The sequence below is a fragment of the Pan troglodytes genome, chromosome 1 (genome assembly GCF_028858775.2).
Source record: "Pan troglodytes isolate AG18354 chromosome 1, NHGRI_mPanTro3-v2.0_pri, whole genome shotgun sequence".
NCBI classification, from domain to species: Eukaryota; Metazoa; Chordata; class Mammalia; order Primates; family Hominidae; genus Pan; species Pan troglodytes.
The window spans coordinates 173,547,892-173,573,580 of NC_072398.2; the positions used below are offsets into that span (position 1 = coordinate 173,547,892).

Genomic DNA, 25,689 nt, shown 5'->3' on the forward strand with positions numbered 1-25,689 from the left:
CCTGGGTTAAAGCAATTCTCCTGCCTCAGCATCCTGAGTAGCTGGGATTACAGGCGCGCACCATCACACTTGGCTAATTTTTGTATTTTTAGTAGAGACGGGGTTTCACCATATTGGTCAGGCTGGTCTTGAACTCCTGACCTCGTGATCTGCTGGCCTCGGCCTCCCAAAGTGCTGGGATTATAGGCATGAGCCACTGTGCCCGGCCCAGCCATTTTTTATAGCTTTTAGTCTACTCCTATTTTCAGGCACTAATATCACCTTAAGCTCCACTTTATGAGTGAAAAAAATTGGGGGTTTGTATTGAAACATAAGAGTCCTTTGACAATCACTTTGGCTCTCCACTTTTGTTTCTACTGTGCATTTAGCTAAAGAGAGCAGATTGGTGGCATAAATACAATTGCCAGTGTTGCTGCTGTCCTCTACCCACTCCTTGGAAAAATGAAAGGAGTGCTATTTATAGCTATTGTAAACCAGAGTCAAGTTTAGTAATGCTGCCACACAACCTTTCGCTGGAATCAAGCAAGGCCGGTATCATGAAAGAAGAGATGTTCTGTTGTGATGAAGCTGCATAGAAATATTTTTTCATTGCTTTTTTGACCTCAGAAGAGAAACAGCAATTGGACATTTTACTTATGTCCAAGGCATACAAGAGAAGTATCTGAAATGTAGTTAAAACAAGATTTGCAAAATATTTGTTTTATGTTGTGTGTGTGTGTGTTTTTAAGTGGATCCTTTTGTTTTCACTCTAAATTTCAAAATTCTGATTGTGGCAGATAAGACATTTTGTAATTTGTTCATGCATGCTTCTCTAGAGTCAACTACAGCCACCCTCAGAGGGGAATCTCTTTTTTGCCTTTTTACATTCTGTCTTCTTTTTTTTGTTTTTCTTTTTTTTTTTTGTTTTTGTTTTTGGCCTGAAATACTTTTTCTTGCTTCACCTGGTTATCCAATTATCTTTCAGGATGATGTCACTTCCTTCATGAAGTCCTCTTCACATGCTACCTTGGGTTAAATGCCCCATTTGATGCTCCCTTAGCGTCCTGTACTTGGCATTGTCACAGCGTTCATCTCAGTGTAACATGATTATGCGTTTCCTTCACTTGGCTATGGGTTGTTTCAGGACAAGTTTTTTTTTTTTTCTTTCTCTGCCAATGCCTAACATTGTGCCTGGTATAGAGTAAACAATCAGTAAACATATTTTTAAAATAAAGGATAGACCTTTCTTATTAAAATATAGAATTTGATTATAAGCATGAACTTTAATAAAAGGGAGAGTGAGAGGATTATAAACCTTTGAAATTGTGCACATTCTATGTTCGTATACTTTGAGCATATTACATCTCTATTAAGCTTGGTAGGAGTGTTCCTATTGTACTTTATTTAAAATTGTATTAACTGTACCCAGCACTTGGGGAGGCCTAGGCGGGCGGATCACGAGGTCAGGAGATCGAGACCATCCTGGCTAACACGGTGAAACCCCGTGTCTGCTAAAAATACAAAAAAAATTAGCCAGGCGTGGTGGCGGGCGCCTGTGGTCCCACCTTCTCAGGAGGCTGAGGCAGGAGAATGGCGTGAACCTGGGAGGCGGAGCTTGCAGTGAGCCGAGATGGCGCCACTGCCCTCCAGCCTGGACGACAGAGCAAGACTCCGTCTCAAAAAAAAAAAAAAAAAAAAAAAAAAAAAAAAAAAAAAAATTGTATTAACTTGAGAGCTTTATGTACATAGATACATTCCTAAATGCCTGGCATGTGCAAGCACTACAAACTATTTAATGAATTGCGGGCTGTGTAATAATTTGTGTTTGAAAAACTCCATTCCACTTAGAATATCATCACAAAGGGTAACATATTTAGGAGTAAATTTAACTATCGATGTGAGAGATCTGCACGTTGAAAACTGAAATGTTGATGAAAGAAATTAAAGAAGATACAAATGAATAGAAAGCGATCCCATGCTCATGGAGTAGAATAATTAATGTTGCTAGAGTATCCATACTATCCAAAGCAATTGATAGATTCAATATAATCCCTATAAAATGCTAATTACGTTTTTCACAGAAATAGAAAAAAAATCCTAGAATGTATATGGAACCACAAAAGACTTTGAATATCTAAAGCAGTCTTATAAGATAATTACAACCCAGAGGCATCATACTACCTGATTTCAAAGTATATTATAAAGCAATAGTAATCAAAATAGTATGATACTGGAATGAAAACTGACACATAGACCAATGAAACAGAATAGAGGGCCTAGGAATAAATTCACCCATATACCATCAACTAATCTTTGATAAAGTCACCAAGCATACATAAAGGGGAAAGGATAGTCTTTTTAATAAATGGTGTTGGGAAAACTGCATGTCCACAAGCAAAAGAATGAAATTGAATCCTTATATTATACAATATATGAAAAGCAACTCAAAATGGATTAAAGACAGATGGAAGACTTGCAATAATAAAAATCCTAAAAGAAAACACAGAGGAAAAGCTCCTTGGCATTGGTCTTCACAATGATTTTTTGGATATGGCACCAAAAGCATAGGCAACAAAAGTGAAAGTAGACAGGTGGGGCTACATCAAACTCAAAACTTTTTCATAGCAAAGGAAACCGTCAAAAAAATGAAAAGGCAACCTACAGAATGGGAGAAAATATTTGCAAGCCATGTATCTGATAAGGGGTTAATACTCAAAACATGTAAGGAATTCATTACAACTCAATAGTAGACAACAAACAACCTTATTTTTAAAATGGGCAAAGGACCTGAATGGACTTTTTTTTTTGTTAAAGAAGGCATATAAATGGCCAGCAGGCATGTAAAAAGTTGCTTAATATCACGAATCATCAAGGAAATGCAATGAAAACCATAACGAGAGATCACCTCACACTCCTAGCACTTTGGAAGGTGAGGCAGGAGGATCGCATGAAGCCAAAAGTTGAAAATCAGCGTGAAAAACATAGCGAGACCTTGTCCTTACAAAAATTCTTGAAAATTAGCCTGGCATGGTGGCACTTGCCTGTAGTCCCAAGATACTTGGGAGGCTGAAGCAGAAGAGTCCCTTGAATCCAGGACTTTGAGGCTGAACTAAGCAATGATGGTACCACTACACTCCAGAATGGGTGACAGAGTGAGACCCTGTCTCAAAAAAAAAAGCAAACAACAACAAAAATCAAAACAAACAAACAAACAGTTTCTTTGGTTGTTGGTTTTTTTTTGTAAAAGACAAATGTAAGAAGTGTTGGTGCAAATGAAGAGATAAGGGGACCTTTGTACGCTGTTGGTGGGACTGTAAATTGGTATAGCCATTATGGAACAGAATATGAAAGTTCTTCAAAAACTAAAAATAGAACTACCATATGTTCCAGCAATCCCACTTCTGGGTATATATCTGAAGGAATTAAAATTAGTATCTCAAGGAGATATCTGCACTACCATGTTCATTCCAGAATTGTTCACAATAGCCAAGATACGGAACCGCCCTAATGACTGTCAACAGATGCATGGATAAAGAAAATGTGGTATATATGTCTACAATGGAATATTATTCAGTCTTAAAATAGAAGGAAATCCTACCATTGGCGACATCATGAATGAACCTAGGGGACATTTTGTTAAGTGAAATAAGCCAGACATAAAAAGACAAATACTGCATGTTCTCATTTGTATGTGGAATCTAAATCAATCAAACTCATCAAAACCTGAGAATAGAATCATGTTCGTCCAGGGCTAGACAGTGGGAAAAATGGGGGGATTCTGGTTAAAGGGTAAAAACCTTCAGTTATATGATAAATAAGTTCTGGAGATCTAATGTATAGCATGGTGACTATTGTTAATAATTATGCACTATGTACTTGAAATTTTCTAAGAGAGTAGATCTTTTTTTTTTTTCTGAGATGGAGTTTCACTCTTGTCGCCCAGGCTGGAGTACAATGGTGCGATCTCGGCTCACTGCACCCTCCGCCTCCTGGGTTCAGGTGATTCTCCTGCCTTAGCCTCCTGAGTAGCTGGGATTACAGGCGTGAGCCACCACGCCCGGCTAAGTTTTGCATTTTTAGTAGAGACAGGGTTTCACCATGTTGGTCAGGCTGGTCTCGAACTCCTGACCTCAGGTGTTCCACCTGTCCCGGCCTCCCAAAGTGCTGAGATTACAGGTGTGAGCCACCACGCCCGGCCCTAAGAGCGTAGATCTTAACTGTTCTTATCACATGCACAAAATTAGTAACTATGTGAAGGTATGGATATGCTAATTAGCTTAATTGTGCTAATTATTTTACAATGTATATGTATATCAAAATATCATCTTGTACATCTTAAATATATACAATATTGAGGCATTATTTGTCAATTATACTTCAATAAAGCTACAGAAAAAGTAAAATGCCCATAGTTTACAGCATAAAATTTTATTACACTCTAGCTAACTGAAACAATTGTAGGAATAAACAGAATTAAATAAAATATAATACACAAAATGGGCTTCTTTGCTTTCCTTTCTTTGGAGGAGTAGTAATAGCTAGTAGGACTTACGATTTCCGACATTTGATTTTGATTTCCATGATAGGTCAACCAGCACTTACATAGGCTGCTCCTTTGAGTATCTTGAAAATCATGTGCATAGTTATAAATTATGTAAAGTTCAATAAAACTCCATTTTGCTCATGTGCAGGCTGCTCATGCCTGTGTCTTTTATTAGGTTGACTCCAAGATCCTCAAAGGTAGAATATGTTTCTGATTTATCACCATTATTCCCAATGCCTACCACAGTGCCCGATATACAGAATGGACTCCATAAATGCCTGTCAAATTAAAATGAACTATTTTAGAATTATTCTGGGAAGAGAATCAATGTTTACCGGGTGACTGATTTATTCAGTGCCAGGCATGTCCAATATATTATCTCATTTAAGGCTCACTGCGATCTCAAGAAGCAAGTGTTATCCACCACCATTGTAGGGTTGAGAATTTTGACGTAGACAGAAGTAACTTGTTAAAGATGAATGAAGCTCATTAAATTCCAAACTCTATACTCTATCCAGTACAATAAGAGTGCCTTCCCCAATGGGCTGCTGTGAAGGTCAAATGAGTTAATATATGGAAAGCATCAGAACTGTGTCTGAAATATAATAAACAATATATACATCTTTGCTGTTCTTATTTTACTGTTTCTCGGGGTAGATGATAAAGAAATGTTCACTGAGATTTTTTTTCTTACGCCACACTTAATAAAATGACATTGTTATTTTAAAAAGAACAAAAGAAAAAAACCCCTAATTATTAGGTGACTTATTTCATGACATGTTTAGTACTAAAGGAACTTAGAATGTTCCTTTAAGATTTGGTTTAGTTTAACTTGAAAGATCATTGGTGGGTAGTTTGTGCACAGTTAGCATCTACATGTTATGCCTGGGTTTGAGAAAAGCTTTGCTTGTTACCCCTGTTGAATTTCAGGGAAATTTGCCCAGTTTCCATGGTGGACTTGATTCAACACTGAGCAGAGATAGAGTCTTGTATTTCCATTACTTGGCCAATTCAGTGTCATTAATTCTCTTCAAAGTCTGTAATCATAATGTCAATAGAAAGCCGAACGAAGTGAAAGGTGGGTGAAGGCGGCAGGTTTTATAAGTAGGGCCTTAAGATGCATGTAGATGGTCTTCATGTTCTAAGCCTATCCTCAAAGCATTGAGAAACTTCAATGTTTTTGGCAGTCAATGAGAATTTAGACCTGTGCCTCCATCATAACAGTTTTTTACCCTCCCTTCCCCTGTTTCGACCATGTCTTCTCAGATTTGTCCCTCTTTCCTCAGTATTGAGTTTAGAGTCTTGAGATGTGTCTTCATAGATGAAGAAACTGAAGTTAATCTTAATTGAGCTGCCTGGTAAGCCTGAACTTCCTACACAGTGTAGAAGCATATCTGGTGTCAATTGTCCCCACTTTCTAGAACTTTGGAAAACTTGTAGAGACTTAGGCTAGTTTCTCTGCTCCCCACTCGTAGATTATCTGTCACACCTCAAAGTAGGTAGAAACCGAGTAGTATCAGGGATAGGACCTCCCTCCCACCTTTTTGGAAATTTCATCTGATCAACTCTTCTTGCAAGATTGCATCCTGCTATGACCTCACAAATTTTTCTTGTCTCTATGTAAATTGCTATCTTTTCAGGTGATGCATGACAGCCTCCGTTTGCTCAGGTCTCCATTTGTACGGAAGCTGTTATTATGGAATAAGTTTAATGGGTCGTGAATTTTGTGGAGAAAGGGAGGGTCTCTTGATGACTTTGTATGTACCAGCCCTGGACCTACTGGCTCCACAAGGAGTGCATTAGGCTAAATATTTTTAGCCCATTGACTCTGGAGGTAACAACCCTAAATGCTTCATTAAATTTTCATGGGTGAGTGTCAGAAGCTACGAGGAAAAAAAAAACACCCCAAAACAGAAAAGCACAAATCCATCACATTATCTTTGTTATTACACAGCTGGAAGACAGGAGTGTAGCCCCAAAAAGAGTAACGGTAAACTTTTAAAGGAAGGGTTGCCTGCCTCTTGCTTTCCTTTTCTGCACCTGGGTCCAACAGGGTGGTTTGTGTGCTGTGCGAATCTACATATTATGCACTTGATTTGATTCACCAGGCTCCTCTCTTCTCCTGCATTCAGGCCTCTGGAGACAGGTATGCCACACAACAGGAATTTCCTGGAGTTGAATCTAGTCTCACGGTGGAAGAATTTTCAGAATGACCCAATATTTTCTGCGACTTGGTGTTTCTAGGATCTTTGTAAGCTAGGACCCTAAGCAAGGAGCAACTGACTGTGTACTCGCTGGAGCCGCCTCCCGCACAGCTTCGAATCGGAGGATTGTTTACTCCCAGTCATTCTAAGAGCCGAGTAGGGGAGTCGCGGGGAGTAAGCCGGAGTTAACCGTGGTCTGCGTGCTCTCAGGGGCACGGGTCTCTCCCGAGGACTGACGGAAACGTGACACGTGCCAGCCTTCTCCCTCTCAACTTGCCGAACTTTGCCTGGGAAACCTCAGTCAAAACAGGAGCCGCCGAACCTGCACTGGCGGCTGGGAGCGAGCGCCCCCTCCTGCCAAGGGGCGTGGGGGCAACATGCCCTCGCGGAGACTCCCCTCGTGGTTTCGCCCTTCCTGGCACTCCATATATTTGGGTATGCATATGTTTTCGAGGCTTGGATAAAAGGGTAGATCCTAGAGAAAAATGAGAGAGGCCAGGCGGAGCTGCGTCCAGTGGTGGTGATGGGGGAGAAAACACTGGATACTTTGTGACAACCCCCCTCCCTTACCCTCTCCACGCTGGCGCGGCTGGGGCGGGGACCCCTCGCTCTCGGCTCTTCTCTCCCCCTTCCGCGCTGGGATGGAGAGAGAGTGCAGGGGCTCCAGAGGCGCGACTGCAAGCCGCGGCGCCCCCGCTCGCTCGCTCGCTCGCTCGTTCTTCCACCTCCTCGTCGCCACCGCCACTCGGCTAAGCTCTCGGAGCGCGCTCCGGCTGCGCAGAGAGCGCCCCGGAGGGAGCCGCGAGGCCGAGGCGAGGGGCGCACGGCCCGGCGGCGGCGGCCGGGGAGCTAGCAGGTGAGCGGTGCCGCGGGGCGCCGGGCGGGCGCGGGGGGCGGCGGGGCGGGGGGCCGCGGGAGGAGGCGGGTCCGCGCGGGTGGCGGTCTCCTCCCCCTACTCTGACGCGGGGCCGGTGGCTCCCGGGGAGGATGGACCCAGCTCGGCGCTCGCCCGGGCTTCCCCGGGCTGCAGAGCGCGCCTGAGTGCCGCCGCCCGCCGGGCATGGGGAGCCGCTTCCTGGGCGGCTGCGGCAGCGGAGGAGGATGCTCTGGGCTAGGCGAGGTGAGGCGCGGCGGGGGCGCGCGGCAACCCTTGAGTTCAGCGCGGCAGGTGCCCCGCGAGGACAGGGCGCCGGGGAGCCAGGAGGCTTCGCTGGGGCCCCCGGGCGCGGAGGAGGGCTCCTGGGACGCGCCACTCAGCAGTTTGGCTAGGGGTGCTGCGAGGATGGCGACTGCAGCAGTTTTTCGCCTTCTCCCTCCACTTGCTGGGAGGAAAAGGGCGACTTCTCTTTCTCTGTCCTGCCCCCCATCCCCGCGCCCCTGTCTCCCTACTTCCGACCACGCGCGATCCTGTCTCCAGACTTGTCCACCCCTGACACGCGTCTCTCTCCAAGACCCCCTGCGCCCTCTTTCCTCCTGCGGTCCTGGCTATATCGGTCTTCGAGCCTGCCTTCTCCCGCTGTCCTGGGCTCCCGAAACTCCCTCCCTCCCTCGCTGGTGGCCAGACCCTTTTCCTCATTCGGCCGAACCCCGTTCTCACTTCCCTACTCCTCCGTAGCGCCGAGATTCGGCTTCGACCTCTCGAAAAACCGACTCTATCCCAGTAATCCCAGCCCTTTCGCGGGCACCGTGAGAACTGGATCCCGCGTTCCTCGGACCCCGGCCTTTCTTCGGATCCTCTGTGGACTCTGTTCTCTGCCGCTTGTCCCCCTCCATCCACTCCCCAGCACCCCCTCCCCCCACGCCCAGCTAGTCGCCTCCCCAGCCCGCCCCTCTTCCTTCTCTCTGCTCCAGACTCGACGCTCTGACTTGGATGCAGAGAGCTCAGTTTTTTTTTTCTACCAAGGAAACTTTAAATCTCTGTGGTTCGGCTCATAAAGCAGGCACACAAGAGGGTGTCAACCGCCGAGAGAACCCAGAGGCAGGGAGTCCAAGATGGGGGGAGGTCGTGTCGCGGCGTCTGAAAGGGGCCACTGGGTGAGTGTACAAAGTAAATTTCAAAACCAGGGTGGCTGCTGCAGCCAGGACCCTGCCTCCGCTGTCTGCGTCCCGAGGAGTATTATTGTGACCCCTGGTGGGAGGGCGCATCTTTTCTCTGCACTTTTTAAGGCGCTTTTTCTTTTCTCTGTTTTTGTTTTTTGGTGGTGCTGGTGGGCCTGATGGGGGGCAGTGGGCACAAGGGAACGCTGCCTGGAGAGGCGGACGCCACTTGGCTGCTCCCAGACCCGCCAGACTGTGTACGTTTCACTCCGTGTGAACTACCCCCAACCCCCAACTGCATCGCACAAATCCTCATTGTTGGGGGTCTGCTGGGGCACTTCCGCTTAGGCTGGGAGAGTCTGAAGGAATGGCGTGGGGGTGGGGAGGCCGGGGGCGCTTGGCTACCGCTCCGCTCTTGGCGGCGGGCGGAGTGGAGAGCGCCGCGACGCGGGCATCTGTGCGCTCCGGTGTGTATGTGTCGCCGAGTCTGGGGTGCGCGCCCGCGTGGGTCGGTGTCTGCGTGTGCGTTTGGATGTCGGCGCACGCCTGTGTTTAGCTCCATTAGAAAGAGGGGCGAGTGTAGGGCTTGCGGTAGCGAGAGCGCCTTTCTCCGCCTGGGAGCTGGACGGGGGCGAGCCCGGGGGCGAGCCCTCCTGCGAGCTGGATGCTCCAGTGCAGCTCCTAGCCAGCCGGCAGGGACCGGGGCGAGAATCCGCGCCGTCGTTTCTTCCTCCTTCCTGCTCCCTTCCTGCTGGCCGGTTAAATACACTTTAACAGTGTTGATAGTTTTGAATAAAGGCTGTGTGGGGGTTCCACTACACTTTACAACACTTAACGTTTTCAAGTAATCATATAAATTAAATTAAAGGTGGCTTACGTTCAGAACCGCCTAATTATCCAGTTCACGTTGGTACATTTATGTGCCAATTATAGGTCTTTGGGAAATCCATAAAATTACAAACCATCCCCACCCCTTGAATTAGCACCCATTGTTTTTGTGATCTCCGTGATGAGTGATTCTGGATGGCACCGGAACTGCGCAGGCACTAAGATAGATGGGGGTTCGGAGATGTCAGAAGGAGTAGGCACCCCCCCCCCCCGCCCACCACCCCCCATCTCTTTCACTCCCTATCCTGACAAGGCTTGGTGACAATTCTGGGAACTGAAAGTGATCAAAGATTTTCTTGATTTCCTATTGAGAAGGGCACCTAATCAAAGCTGTATAAAAGTCAACTTCTAAGCAATCAGAAATTGTCTGCTGATGTCCTTGATTGAAACCCCAGCATTCAAATGGAATATTGAAGAACTCGCAGAAATGTCTTTTGAAGCGCTATTGTTCTTTTCCATACACAAAGGCTCTCTTAAAGGTTTAGGAAGTTCAAAATGCAGTGGTTTGAAAGGACTGACTTTGTAACTATTTGGCAACGCTGGGAGGATCCGCAGGGATGAGAAAAGAGGCCGAGGTGGGAAGTGCAAATATGTTGTGACCATCTTCTTGGGAACGGTGCTGCTATCAAGTAGGAATTCAATTCTACACATCGAGTTGGCAATTAAATCTCTTCCTAAAGCAGATTTAGAAGATGATTTTTAGTAGTTTTTAATTTTTAATGGTTTGCTTAAGGTCTGAATAGGCATATCTGAAACATTTAATCATGTTCATTGTATTCAATGATAAAATCTGAATAAAAATTACTTATTGTTGATGAAGCTCATCTCACAAGCTGTTTCACAGTATGTTTCATTTGCAAGACACACCATTGTGTGAGGCTGCCGGGAAGAGATTGTATCACTTATTGTTCATTTTCTCCTCCCAACCCAGAGAGGAATATTCTTCTTCATTCCCCTTTGCCCTCCAAAGTAATTTTTCTTAAATGGGTGAGTGTTTGGCTTGGTACCTGATAGTACCCATCTAAAAAATTGCATTTGGTAGATTTAGGATGCTTGGAGCCACCCTGCAGGCAGATGAAGAATCTAATGGAGGCAGCATTTCATTTTGATAATTCACTCAAGTCAAACATTTTGTTTTTGCTGGGATTTAATCCTTCTCTCAAACTAATAAAGCAAACAAAGCAAGAAAATCACAGTTTATGTCTCTTAGATGGCACTTTAAAAATAGCATAAATTGAAGGGTATTGTCCGGAACTTTAAATGTTATTTAGGACTTACTGAGACAAAGAATACTCGTGGTTGAGTTAAGCAGTTGAGGATGAATCTCTTAACTTCCCAGAACCTTGCTTTCATCATCTGCAAAACGGACAATATTACCTACCTTGTGGGTCTTGGAGCAATTTTATGGGGAAAATCACATGACTGGGTGCTTTGGCACATAGCCAGATTTCAAGAGAATGATCTCTTAGTAATAGCATGGAATTCTGTTCAAGAAAGTGGATGGCATTTGGAATTGGAAGACCAGGATTGAATCCAGCTACTTCTGACTTTGTGATGTTTGGCAAGTCACCTTTCATTTTAATAAAAAAGAATAATTAACCTTTATGGAGTACTGCTAAGAGTCAGGAATGCTTCTAAGCACTTTACACATATTAACTTATATAATCTTCAGATAACCCTAGGATGTGGATACTTGTATTCTCATTTGTATTAGCTAGATAAGGAAACTGGGGCACAGGAAGATTTGGTAACTGGCCTGAGATTACATAGCAAGTAAGGGATGGAACTAGGATTTAAACCTAGCCATTCTTGTTCCAGGGTCTGTCCTAACCACTGTTATGCTGCCTCTGAGTGAGGAAGTGATCCCAGCTAGCTCCCAGGGTGTAAAATTTAATGGAGAATAATGAAATAGTAAGACTTCTATAGGAGCAAGCTACATATTTCCCCATTTTTGGATGCTAGCAAACAAAATGGGTGTTACCTTATCATCAACAGGGAGTGGGGCAATGATAGGCACTTTGAACACTTGTGACTCTGTGGCAGTTTCTATCAGGCATTGGTTAGTATTGGTTCACATCTATTTACTCTGTGAAAATGTTTATTAATTAGGTAACAATTAGTAATCAATTAGTAAATAATTGTTTAGGCAATTAGTAACGCAGAAACAGCATTACTGCTTTTCTCAGTTACTAGCTGTGGTAAGCAGAGATTCTCAAACTAAAAGGTGGTATAGCAGGTGGTAAGGAGTCTGGACTTGGTTTCTGGACTGCCTGGCTTCAGATCTCAGCTCTACCAGCTCTGTAAGCTGTGTGGCCTTGGCCAGCTAATCTAACTTCTCTGTGCTTTATAGTTTTCTTTATAATGAAATAACTGTACTTACCTCATAAAATTATGAAGATTACAGGAACTAACACAAAGTGCTTAGAATAATACCTAACATGTAAAGTTACTTAGCTATTAGTGTTATCTTTCAAATGAGATAAAAACCCATCCCCTAGATAATGAAAAAGTTTTTGATCATTGATATTCTGAGAGTTATGTATCCCAATAGTGTCTGGTCTATCTTTAGGAAGAGATACATTTTAGGATTTTAGGCAAGGGTTTTTTTTTTTTTTTAATTGGAAATATTTCCTTACACATTTTGGCTCTTTGTGAAGAGGAGTTGTGGAAGTACACATCATGTTAAAATTTCCATGCCATTTTACTTTTCCGCAGTTATTCTGAGGAAAGTAAAATGACTTTGATTGAATTCTAGAGGTGTGTTTGTCAACTGTCCTAATTTACAGATTGAAAGAATATTAGGCTTGCAGAGATACGTAACTTTACAGCCCAGAGGCGCCATCGCAACTCAGGATTCTTGGACTCCTTGTCCAGTGCTCCTTTCACTAGACCAGATTGTCTCCTATACCAGGATAGAGACGTGGCTTGAAAATATAAATAAAACTTGGCAGAGGAGGTGTTGTCAGGCTAAGAGCATGAGCCAGCTAGACATTCTGTACTGAAAAAAGCATGTCAGTAGGAAAAGAAAACCCCTCCTCTGGTATGTACATTTATATCCATGAAAACTCACACTGAACTGAATCTGTGAAATGCATATCAGGATATAAATTCATGTAAAAAAATGAAAACAACTCATTAATCAAATTAATCACCTGGATATTTCCCTCTGATTGGAGAGCAAATGTTCAGATTTCTTTTTCTTTGACATGTTCTTTTTATTTTTCTTCCATTTAGTTTTGAGATGTGGGAAGGTTTTGGTTGAGGAATCATAAAACTCCTCTGGCATCTATTTTATGAAATATGTAGCATATTCTATTGGAAAGAAATTGCAAGCTTGCTTTTATTATTATTATTTTATTTTATTTGAAGCTGACATATAACCAATCTGCAATGCCAGTGGGGGAGTCTCATAAACAGAAAGGAAAATATAAATAAAATTCTGCTGAATAGAAGAGATGACAGCTAAAATGATGAAAATTTTGTGGTGGTGAAGGCGGGCTGTTTAACTTATGGTATAAAAATAAGGGGATGGGTCCTCCCAAATAGTTGTAAGTAGTTCAGCATGAACCCAAATCGGCCATCTTGACCACCTGTAGTGAGTCTTGCAAATTACCAACCCCATGCATCTGCTCCAAGCTTCATATTGATTTACAATTTTCTTTGTTGGTCAGTCTCTGCATCTCTTGAATGGACTCATGATTTGTTTACTTGGTATCCATCAATTCAGGTATCTCTTTCTTTGCTCTTTCTCTGTCTCTGTCTTTCCTCGTTTCTATCTGTCTTTGTCACATTCAGTCTTTATGTCTCTTTGTTTTTATTCATGTTAGTGTTGCAACTGAAAATAATTGAAAAGCTGTGAATATGCATTGAGAGAATCTGGGAAATTGAGGAAGAACATTCTGGTCATGCATATAAACATCACTTCTATGTCCATTCAACAAATGTTTACTGAGCACCTACTTTGTGCTTGACTCTGGCTCTGTGCTAGGCATTGTGAAGAGTACCAAGATGCAATTGCACAGTTTGCCATCTAGGGACCTGGTTTCATGCATAAATAACTGTTACAGCAGGAGATGCGCTATGGAAAATATGTATACAGCTGTGGAACCTTCTGGAGGTGGTAATTTACTCTACCTGGAGAAAGGAAAGGCTGGGGGAAGGCTTCATTTCACCTAGGTCTTGAAGGCTGACCAGGAGTTTCTCAAGGCTTAAAGGCAGTTCTGACTGATAGGACTTCATGGACAAAGTCATGCAAGCATGAAGGATGGTTATTGACTTAGGGATGGGCATAATTGGGTACAGAGGTAATGTAGAACATGCATCAAAATGGGTTTTTTTAATAGAGCATTTTCCAAACTGTGTCCCAGGAAACACTAATGTCCCCTAAGATCATTATGAATATTTCAAAAGGAAGAGGGCTCAGAGGGAAAAATAAGTTCCGTGTTCAAAAATGTTTGGAAGGTATTGAATTACATATCCTGTTCTTAGTAAGATGTGGTATTTACTGATATGTTAAAGGTTCAGAGATTTTCTGCACTAAAGTCATTTAACTCATGAAGAATTTTAAAAATTCATTTGCCATAGAACCTTTGATTTCAAGTAGCATCTCTCAGTGTCTTATGAAATAGATTGGGAAAAATGTAGAGAATCACTTAAGCCTTTTAAGAGTAGTTTTCATTCTATCATGAAAATAATATGTGTGTGATTTGAAATGTAGGACAGAATATTTAACCCATTTATGCCTAGTGTTCCTTTATTGGAATGCTAAGCTTGTGGGCGTTATTTATATCCTACTGCTCAAGGTCATCACCAAAGTCTCATTTTTCACAAAAAACAATTTGCAACCTCTGGCATAAATGGGTTAAGACACACAAAAAGTATAAATAACAATATAATAAAAAGTTTTGTACCTACCACTCAGCTAATGAAATAAAGCCAGATAAATACAGTTGAAACCTCCTAGTAACCTTTCTCTGATCATACGTCCCCTTCTCTTGGCAGACATAGTCACTATCCTAAATTTGATAATTCTTTTGAATATATTTTTCCAGAACAAACCTAAACAATTCTACTGAATTCTCTTCACTTTCTAGCTCATTACTGTATATATAATAAAAAGAAATGGTATTTTGTCCAATAATTTTCCTGAAATAAAGGACATTTATAAACTGTCTAGCTAGTCACTACATAGATAATAAGAAAGAAATAGTATTTTGCCTAATAATTATACTGGAATAAAGGACATTTATGAACTACTTAGGGAAAGGAAATATAGCTGTCCCTTTTAACTCTGGTGTCTGGAATGTAGTAGATGCTCAATAAGTTTCTGCTTAATTGAATTGAATTAAATGTGTTCAGTCTGCTGTGGTTCATTAAGTTAATTTGGGTAAAAAGATTAGGGTAAATTGTTTTCCATAGACAATATTGAAATTCTTTGTGATCAGTGAACTTGAAAATCATTTTTTATTGTGATTCTTTATTTTGTAATCTAGATTTGGGAGTGAATTATAATAATTATCTGTTGAAAGTCATTTCTATGTTTTATTGACATCTCTTAAAATCATTAACAATAACTACTTATCCAAATCTGTCCTATTAAAACAGTCGATTCACTAGAGCTATCTACTTCCATTATAGGAAAAATTATAAATATAACTGCTTTCATCCAAAGAGGAAATTTTAAAATTGCAATGCTATGTAATTACTCAGTACCCTGACATGAAATGCATTGAAAGTTTATGAGGTTCCATTCCTTGGGGTCCCCAAGAAATAACTTACCGTCAGTAACAGAGTGTTGTTATTAGATACTATCATGCCAACAGAAGCATCTCTTTTGATATATGCAAGGGACATCTTGAAAAAATTTACATCACCTTAAACATAAGTCATATGTGGGTGACATTTTCTTCTCTTATTGTCTCAGACTATATTCATATATTATGGTATATATGTCAACATGTAGAGTGAATGGCAGAATATTGGTGAAGAATGCATGGTAGAATGAATGAGAGGAGAAAGGAAATGGAAGACTCACAGGCTCACCGGGGGAAGCTTTTGGTACAAAATCATGGCTGTGTGGGAGACAGTAGATTATCTTCTCTCATGGGGTTAGAAGTTGATCTACCCTAGGGTTTTCTATCCTTGCTTTCACTGATATATATTTCTCCTGGTAGTTTTTGTAGTAGCAGTTAAATCCCAGCAGTTAGCAGAACAAGAATGAACTTTGTGGTGTGAATGATCATAAACATAGAAAAACGCTGCACAGAGGGTAAGGAAGAGATGCTGTACAATCCTAGTCCCTGGTGATGGTGTAGCAGTGCCTATAATGATGGCATGTGGTGGTGCTTGTCTTGAATTGCAGGCCATGTTATTCTGAGCAGTATTATGTGTCTACTCACGAAAGTTCTAGGTATAAGCCACATCCATTCAAATATACTCAGGTTAAACCAGTAGTGCTAGTAATCTAATTGTGGACAAAGTCAAAGATGGGCCAACCATATGCTGAATCTGAGCTATGGCATGTGTTGTCAGAATATAGTTCCAATAAATGCAAAAAGGTTATTTATGCCTTTGGGAAGCTGAATAGATTTATAGACCACATAGAAGTTGGATTTTTGCCAACTTTCTGCTATCTAACTTCTTAATTTTAACGTAGTTGAATTTATCAATCTTTTATGGTTAGCACTTTTTATGTCTTGTTTCAGAAAGCCTTTTTTTTCCCACTCTGATGTCATGAAGATATTCTCCTTTGTTATCTTCTAAAAGCTTTATTGTTTTGTTTGCCTTTCAAATTTAGGTTCTCTAATCCATGTGGAGTGTGTGCATATATGTATGTATGTGTGTGTGTGTGTGTGTGTGTGTGTTGTGTGAGGTAGGCATTTATTCTAATTTTCTTTCATATGGAAAAATGATTTTCCTGGAACTTAGAGTCAATTTCTAAGCATATGTTTTAGCCACTCTTTTGCCCTAACCAAACTTTATTATAGCTTTTTAATGAATCTTGGTATTGGCCAGGACACATCCCTAAAAGTGTCCTTCTGCAAAAGTGTCTCAAGAGTGTCTTGGCTTTTCTTGGGCTGTTTTCTTCCATATACATTTTATAATCATCTTTCAAGGTTTCACAAGAATACTGTTGAGATTTGATTTGAGTTTTATCAAACTTATAGACTGATTAAAAGATAATGCCATCATTAGGACATTGAGCCTGAGTCTTTCTACCTGTAAATATAGTAACTCTTTCCATTTATTTAGTTCTTATTTAATGTCTTTCAATACAGTTTATAATTTTCTTCAAAGGGCATGCACTCTTTTTAGATTGAGTTTTAGGTGGTTTATATTTTTGTAATTGCCATTGTAAATGTTATCTTTAAAATTATATTTTCTAGCTATATATTAATTTTCATCATATGCTACCTGTATTTCTTATTCTAAATGGCAAATAGTCAGGAGAGGAGGAAAATCATGGGTGTTTTTGAATGCTTACTATTAAATAAATTCAGGCATCCATGGGAGATACGGCTGGTTCCATTCCAGGCCACTGCAATAAAGAGAATATTGCAATCAAGTGAGTCACACAAATTTGTTGGTTTCCCAGTGTATATAAAAGTTATGTTTACACTATACTGTAGTCTGTTAAGGGTGCAATAGCATTATGTAAAAAAATCAATGTACATACCTTAATTGAAAATACTTTATTGCTCACATATGCTAATAATCAGCTGAGCCTTCAGCAAGTCATAATCTTTTTGCTGGTGGAGGGTTTTACCTCGATGTTGGTGGCTACTGACTGATTAAGGTGGTGGTTACTGAAGATTGAAGTAGCTGGGTCAGTTTCTTAAAATAAGACAATAATGAAGTTTGTCACATTGATTGACTCTTCCTTTCATGAAAGATTTCTCTATAGAATGCAATGCTGTTTGACAGTATTTTACCCACAGCAGAACTTTTTTCAAAATTGGAGTCAGTCCTCTCAAACCCTGACACTGCTTTATCAATAAGTTTATGTAAATCCTTTGCTGTCATTTCAACAATCTTCACAGCATCTTCACTAGAAGTAGATTCCATCTCAAGAAACCACTTTCTTTGCTCATCCATAAGAAGTAACTCCTTATCCGCTAAAGTTGTAGCATGAGACTACAGCAATTCAGTTTCATTTTCAGGCTCCACTTCTAATTCTAGTCCTCTTGTTATTTGTATCACATCTGCAGTTCCTTCTTCCATTGAAGTCTTGAATCCCTCCAAGTCAGCCATGAATCAACTTCTTCCAAACTCCTATTAATGTTGATATTTAGACTTCCTTTCATGAATCACAAATGTTCTTAATGGCATCTAGAATGATGAATTTTTTTTTTTTTATTTTTTGAGACAGAGTCTTGCTGTGTCGCCCAGGCTGGAGTGCAGTGGCGCGATCTCAGCTCACTGCAAGCTCTACCTCCCGAGTTCAAGCCATTCTCCTGCCTCAGCCTCTCGAGTAGTTGGGAGTACAGGCACCCGCCACCATGCCCGGCTAATTTCTTTTTGTATTTTTAGTAGAGATGGGGTTTCACTGTGTTAGCCATGATGGTCTCGATCTCCTGACCTCGTGATCCGCCCGCTTCTGCCTCCCAAAGTGCTGGGATTACAGGCATGAGCCACCGCGCTGGGCCAAGAATGATGAATTCTTTACAGAATATTTTAAAATTATTTCACCAAGATCTATCGGAAGAATCACTATTTATGGCAGCTATAGCCTTATGAAATGTATGTCCTAAATAATAAGACTTGAAAGTCAGAATTACTCCTTGATCCATGGGCTGCAGAGTAGATGTTTTGTTAGCAGATATGAAAACGACATTAATCTCCTTGTATGTCTTCATTAGAACTCTTGGGTGACCAGGTCTGTTGTCAAGGAGCAGTAATATTTTGAAAGGAATCTTTTTTTCTGAGCAGTAGGTCTCAACAGTGGACTTAAAATACTCAGTAAACCATGCTGTAAACAGATGTTCTGTTATTCAGGCTTCATTGTTCCATTTTTTAGAGCACAGGCAGAGTAGATTTTGTGTAATTCTTAAGGGCCCTAGAATTTTCACAATAGTAAAGTAGCCAGCTGCATTCACCCCTAACGATAGATAGAGTCAGTCTGTCTTTTGAAGCTTTGAAATCAGGCATTGACCTCTCCTCTCTAGCTGTGAAAGTCCTAGATAACACCTTCTTCCAATATAAGGCTGTTTTGTCTACATTGAAAATTTGTTATGTGGTATAACCAACTTCATCAATGATCATAGCGAGATCTTCAGGGTAACTTGTTGTAGCTTCTATATCAGCACTTACTGCTTCACCTTGCACTTTCATGTGATGGAGATGGCTTCTTTCCTTATAATTCATGAACCAAGGTCTTCTAACTTCAAAATTTTCTCTTCAGCTTCCTCACTTCTCTTAGCCTTCATAGAATTGAATAGAGTTAGGGCTCTAAATCAGGATTTGGTTTAAGGAAATACTGTGTCTGGTTTGATCTATCCACACCACTAAAATTCTTTCCATATCCACTATCAGGATATTTCTCTTCCTTATCAGTCATGTGTTCACTGGAACAGCACTTTTAATGTCCTTTAATCTATATCTTGTTTGCCCTGAGAAATAAGTACTGGCAGCGAGCTGCACAGAGTGGGTTGAGATCTTTTCCTTTGCATTCACGACTTGGCTGTCTGGCACAAGAGGCCCAGCTTTTAGCCTCTCTCAGCTTTCAACATGCCTTCCCCACTAAGCTTAATCATTTCTAGCTTTTGATTTAAAGTGAGAGACTTGTGACTCTTCCTTTCACTTGAACACATAGAAGCCATTGTGGGGTTATTAATTGGCCTATTTCAATATTGCTGTGTCTCAGTGAATTGGGAGGCCAGAGGAAGGGGAAAGTAGACGGGGGAACTGCCATTCAGTGGAGCAGTTAGAAAACATACAGCATTTATTTATTAAGTTCATTGTCTTATGTGGGCATGGCTCATAGTGCCTGAAAGCAATTACAGTAGTTTCATCAAAGTTCACTTATCACAAATCATCATAATAAGTATAATAATAATGAAAACGCTTGAAGCATTGTGAGAATTACCAAAATGGGACAGAGACACAAAGTGAGCACCTGCTGTTGGAAAATGATGGTGATAGACTTGTTTGATGCAGGGTTGCTACAAACCTTCAATTTGTAAAAACATGCAATAACTGTGAAGTACAATAAGGCGAAGTACAATAAAAGTAGGTATGTCTGTGCTAGGTGCTTCACAGGCTCTCATTTGATACCTAGAAAAGTCTTAAGGAAAGGACTGTGGGTAACTTAGCACCACCCTCGACAGGTCACTGCCCTCCTTTGCAGCCTGATAGTGCAGAGGGCTTAAAAGGACATCTTTTGTCCCAATGGGCCAATGGGGATGCGGAGTAGGGAATGGAGCTAATGAGAGGGTGATCGACCAGGGTAGCCGCTAGTCACTTTGTTCAAGAGGCCGAGATTTTTGAAAGACATCTCTGGGTTTCCTATGGAGAAAGAAGGGATCTGCAAAGGAGGGTACAGTTCCCTTCTGGTTAGACACCCTGTGGAGTGTGAATAACAGGTGCTGGGGCCTGGGGGCCAGAGTCTGGCTCCTGACACACTACTCTGGCATTTCGGATAGACCACAGTTATTTGGCTGCCCGATGGGCAAATTTTGGCTGGTAGCCCAGTTCTAGCTTGGCTTTTCAGGCATATCTTAGGTCAGTGAATGTTATTCCCACTTTCAAATGAGGAGCCACAGGCCTACAGAAATAGAAAGATGAGTCCAGGTCATTAAGCAGAGCTAGAATAGAGACCCAGGTCTCTGTACCCAAACCAGTGCTCTTTCCATTTCATCACACGGACTTAAGATCCTCAAATATACTATGTCAATAATATAGTCAAATACTGGCAGGGTTTTTGACTGTGTGAGGAAGCACCATTATGTCTGGAAATTGTAACATATATCTGTAAAAAAATGGGGGAGAGATATTTGGTGATTACTATCTGCCAGTTCTCTCTCTGTCTCTCTGGTATCCCTTGTGCCATTAATCTTTCCGTAACTTCACTCTTACTCTTTCTCCCCAAATTATTTTAGGATCCAGGGCAGATATTCATTTCCCTCCAACAGTCATCCCTTATGACATCACTACTGATGATAAAATTTCAAATTCCTCTTCTTCCCTGAGCAAATGCTGTAACTCCTTTCCCCTTCTCTCACATGTTTCGTTGTGTTTTCTGGAATGAAAATATATACAGTACTAGTTTAGGTTGATATGAAAAAGGATGTCTCATATAAAACAAGATTAAGGAAAAGAAAAGACAACCACTTGGTTAACCTGATACCACTCTGATATTTTCTGTGCGCTCTCTGTGGGTTCATGTGAGTCAGGCTAGATATCATTCTGTATATATTTGACTGTTCAGAATGTATCAGTGGAGAAGGACGTCTTGATTTGTTTGAGAAGCCATAAATCAACACGGCTAGGAGTAAGAGGGGCAGGGAGGAGGGGGACTTGGGGACTGGACTAGCATTGCTTTCTTTAAAAAATAAAGGTCATACAGCATAGGCTCAATCTAAGTTTGACACCTGCCTCTGCCTGCCTTTCCAAGGTATGTGTCTCTTTCTTAGGCCTCTTGAGCACCGGATTCTGTTAAACACCATACTTCATTATGTCTTCAATTGTTCTGTTCCACATCTATTGATCTAGGTTCCTCTAAAGATTGAGAGTTTCTGAAGGCTACTATCTTTCATGCCCTTTATACTTGGCTTTTTGAAGAAAGTCAGTTTAAACACTTGCTACGTTTAATTTTTAAAGTCTACCATCACTGTTTTTGTTTTTTTCTTTTTTTACAGTAGAGGGGGAAGTGCCCCTGTAGTGAACTATTTTGAGTCAATGAAAACAAAAGAAGAGTTTTCTACATTGTGACATGCTTTTAATTTCTTATTATTCCCAAACTGTGCTTTTTCTTTATTTTCTTATCCTTTTCTGTCCTGTCTTTTCATTCTTCCTTTCTTTCCTTTTTACCCTCCAGTTTTATCAAATCAAAGGAATTGCATGAAATCAACAACAAAAAGGCCTAAAGGTTTGTAGTGCGATTTTACACAGTTAATAGAATGTGTTTGCTTCCTCTCTTGCATACATTTTTCAGTGGGGGAGGAAGTTTTTGAGAGTAGTTGAGAGGTGGACTTTCTAATTCCTTGTCAAATCCCACAGCATAGTTATGCAAGTATTCGACATGTGTGATTGTTCACCTGGTGGATTATCTGATGCTAGTTTTTGTTTGTTTGTTTGCTTTTTGGAGACGGAGTCTAGCTCTGTCACCCAGGCTGGAGTGTAGTGGCACAATCTCGGCTCACTGCAACCTCCGCCTCCTGGGTTCAAGTGATTCTCCTGCCTCAGCCTCCCGAGTAGCTGGGATTACAGGCACCCACCACCATGGCCAGCTAATTTTTGTATTTTTAGTAGAGATGGGGTTTCACCGTGTTGGCCAGGCTGGTCTCGAATTCCTGACCTCTTGATCCACCCACCTCAGCCTCCCAAATTGCTGGGATTACAAGCGTGAGCCACCACGCCCAGCCCCTGATGCTGGTTTAAAGTTAACCTACAGATTGAAACTCTGTCAGTCAGTATGTGTGGGGTGTAAAAGTGTCTCTCTGTGCTAACCCTGAACATACCCAAAACATAACAGCCACACTACCATGACTTCAGACAAAATCTCATACTTTTAATGACATGCCCTGTATCTGTGACAGCCAGGAGATCCATACCAGCTTAATAGGAAGAACTTAATACAGGAAAGCAGTTACAAAGGTGTTGGAAGAACTGAAAGTGTGACAAAGAAGTGAAAGACAGAGATTAGCAGTAGGAGGAAGCCAACCTACCTCTAGATCAGTAACACTATCTGCTACCTCTGTGGTATGATAGACCCCAGGAGGTGCAGCCCCCAGGAGGCAGGTGGAACCTTTGGAGGACAAGCCACTTGGGGAAAAAGGCCAGGATTTGGGCTGCCGGAAGCATAGAAGAGTCTGCATGGTGGGAGTGGGCACCACGCATGGATGTTCTGAAACCATGGAGGAGACTCCACCACTTCTAGGGGTGCTACCGTGAAGCAGAAAGAGAAAAAGGGAGAGAAATATCCTGTCTTCCCCTCCTCCCCTCCTGTCTTTTGCCAGTGTTTCCCAGTGAGTGAATCTAACTGGAAATCAGCTGACAAGGGCGCCTAAGAAATGTGGTTAAGATCAACTTTCTGCAACACTCCATGGAGCAGGGGAAGGGGCCAGGAGTGGATCTGAGAGAAACAGGAAAAGGACCTGTTCATAGAGCGGGAAAATAAACCTCCAACAGAAATGTTTGTTAATATTGTGAGCTACAGGCAAACAATGAAGGGAGACACTTGCTGTTTGGGATTAGCTCCTCATTTCTCCTACCCTGTCCCATCCATCCTGGCCCTTGCAGAAAATTCAGAGTGACTCAGCTGGCAGTGGACTCTGTATTGGCAAGGCAAGCTGTGTGAGTGTTGGGTGCCCAGGGAGTAGGGCAGCAGCAGTGGGACCATGCAGTCCCTTTTCTGCAATTCCAGAATCTAAAAGGCTCTGAAACTCAAGATTTTGGGTAACTCATTTAGTGGTAAAACCTATCCTGACTTGAAGTGACACGAGGCTACTGAGAATCTTTATTGATCCCCGTGAGTAGGAATAGTCACCCATTTGTTCCAGAAGCATTCATGAGTTTCATTACAGGGTGTCACCCCAAACCTGGGTAGGGCTATTACAAATAAAAGATAAATGTGGTGTAGTATATGCTGCCTTTCTAAAATCCAAAATAAAGTCTGCATTATGAACACATTAGATCCCAGGAAATTTGGATAAGGGATTGTGAACCCATATTTCAACATGAAGTAGGGAGAATGAATGGAAACGCGATGTGCTAGCTTGCAGGTCTCAGCAGCGCTTGTGTAAACATTACAGCTCTGGCATTCTTCAGTTCCCTCTCTCAGTCCCTGTAGCCTGACAGAACAACCCACTCATTCTGTAGAGGAGCAGACTTTGCTTAGAGAGGAGACGTGGGCATACAATATTGTAAAGTCACCAAGGAGTTAGTAGTGGAGTCAGAACCATTTATTTCCCGTTTGCTGTGCAAGATGTTTGCTGTGTAAGGTCTGACTCTTTGGTCCCATCAAACATTTAAATGCTGGACATTTAGATGTAATGAAGGAAGCCAGCAGGTGAATATCTAGGTAAATCCACACTCTAGCAGTGGTAATCTTACATTTGTCAAGTATTTCATATATGTACAAACACACACACACACACACACACACACACACACTTCAGATGTCTTCCTCTTCCATCTTCACAACAGTCCTACCAGATAGACAGGATGGCCATTCATATCCCCATTTTACAGATGGTCAAATCAAGGCTTGGCTGATAACTAGCTCTGTGACCATGGGCAAGACTCTTCACTCTCTGGGCCTCGGCCAAAAAATAAGTTCTTATAGGGTTGTTTTGTAAACACAAAGAAGTAACACATGCAACACAATTGATCTATACCTGGTACACAGTGACATGCCACACAGGGTCATTCTTCTCTCCTTCAGCCTTTATCTTCAGACAGTGAAATGCATTGCACAAAGTCACACCACTCTTCCTTTTGTAAAGGACATGCCTCAGGATAGTAAAGAGAATTCAGTAGTTGAATGATGGCAGAACTCTCTCTTTGCTTCCGTTTTTATTTTTTCTTTTTCAGCTTTAAGAGGAGGGGCTTGAACCAACGCCATCCTGTGCTAACTCTCTCTTTCTCCCTTCAAAAACTAGGTCACGTTTTGCTGTGACCTTGGTGGTCTCTATTGTCTTCACGGGTTAGGAGACAGTTTGACATTTTGTTTACTCCAAATCCTACTGGCGCGGGGGAAAACAGTCACCACCACAAACACAGTTTGCTGCAGAAAGCAACTTTATGTCTTGTGAGCACACATGGGACTTTATCATAATTCACTTTAGTTGGGAATAATAAAATATTTTCTTTTCTGAGTATTTTGCAAGATTAATAAAGCTGCATTCTTAGGGAAAGTTTATTAATCCATAACTTACAGAAAACTCCAGAGGAAGGAGATATGAGATATGTTCTGTAGGTAAAAATATCATGCATGTCACTGCTAGAATTGAATTCTGCATGCATTCTTCTGGTTACATTACCATTTGCTGATATGATGGTGACTTTGTCTTGGACATGATCTAAACAAGCAACTCTTTCATTTTATTTTTAAATTGGGAGGGTGTGAAGGAGTAGGTGGAAATACAGAAAAATCACAGTCCACAGGATTCGGATCCTTTCTATCCTGTTGGCTGCATTTCAGCTAAATTTGACAGAAAGGCATGTGTTTGGACACTGGCATCTTTGCATACAAGCTGTGGGCACTGGGTCTCTGAGATCTGTCAAATGGAGATTGCGGTGCTGGTGGCAATGATGATGCAATGATGAAGATGATGGTGATGAGGAGGATAATGGCTACCTCAGTGCCATTACAAGGAGTAATGATTTATGTGAAACGGCTTTGTGCTCTAGCACTTCATCCATTTATTCAGTATTTATTGAGCTGCTGCAGGGTACCTGGCAGAATTGTGGAATCCATGGACATTACCCTATAAAAGCCACAGACTTTTTCCCACAAGACCCAGGAAGAGACAGGGAAGCACAAATAAACAAATAATAATGTGGTGGCTAAGTACAACCAAAGAGATATTTGTCGAAGTAAAAAATAAGATATAGGGATGAATTTTGCCAGAGTAAGAGTAAGGGAGGGTTAGTATCTAAGTATTTTGAGGGTACCTTGGGATTTTCTGGTGAGTCTTTCATGCATTAAGTATGTTCTGAATACTGTGCTGGGCTCTGGGCTTACAGGGTGAGGTGTGATGGAAACAATAGCTGCCCTCATGGGCTAGTCTGTCTACTAAGACACAAAATCAACGTTCTCCATCAGGGGACCATGACAAAGTTGGAGGCATGTGCCGTCACATATGGGGAGTCCCAGGT

At 41.7% G+C, this 25,689-nt stretch overlaps 1 protein-coding gene across 12 annotated transcripts in view; it reads left to right on the plus strand.

The window, feature by feature from the left end:
* DAB1 (DAB adaptor protein 1) overlaps positions 1-25,689 on the plus strand; it is a 1,250,022-nt gene that overhangs the window by 811,372 nt on the left and 412,961 nt on the right. For 2 of the 12 annotated variants that reach the window (XM_063801490.1, XM_054667218.2), the window contains exon 1: positions 7,470-7,582. The exons of 6 other annotated variants lie outside the window; for them this stretch is intronic. The gene's annotated coding sequence lies outside the window, so the exon portion shown is untranslated. Of the gene's footprint in view, positions 1-7,469; positions 7,583-7,680; positions 7,847-8,664; positions 8,761-25,689 lie in introns of those variants that run through there. 4 more of the 12 variants (XM_063801488.1, XM_009458773.4, XM_063801495.1 and 1 more) reach the window with 3 other exon arrangements.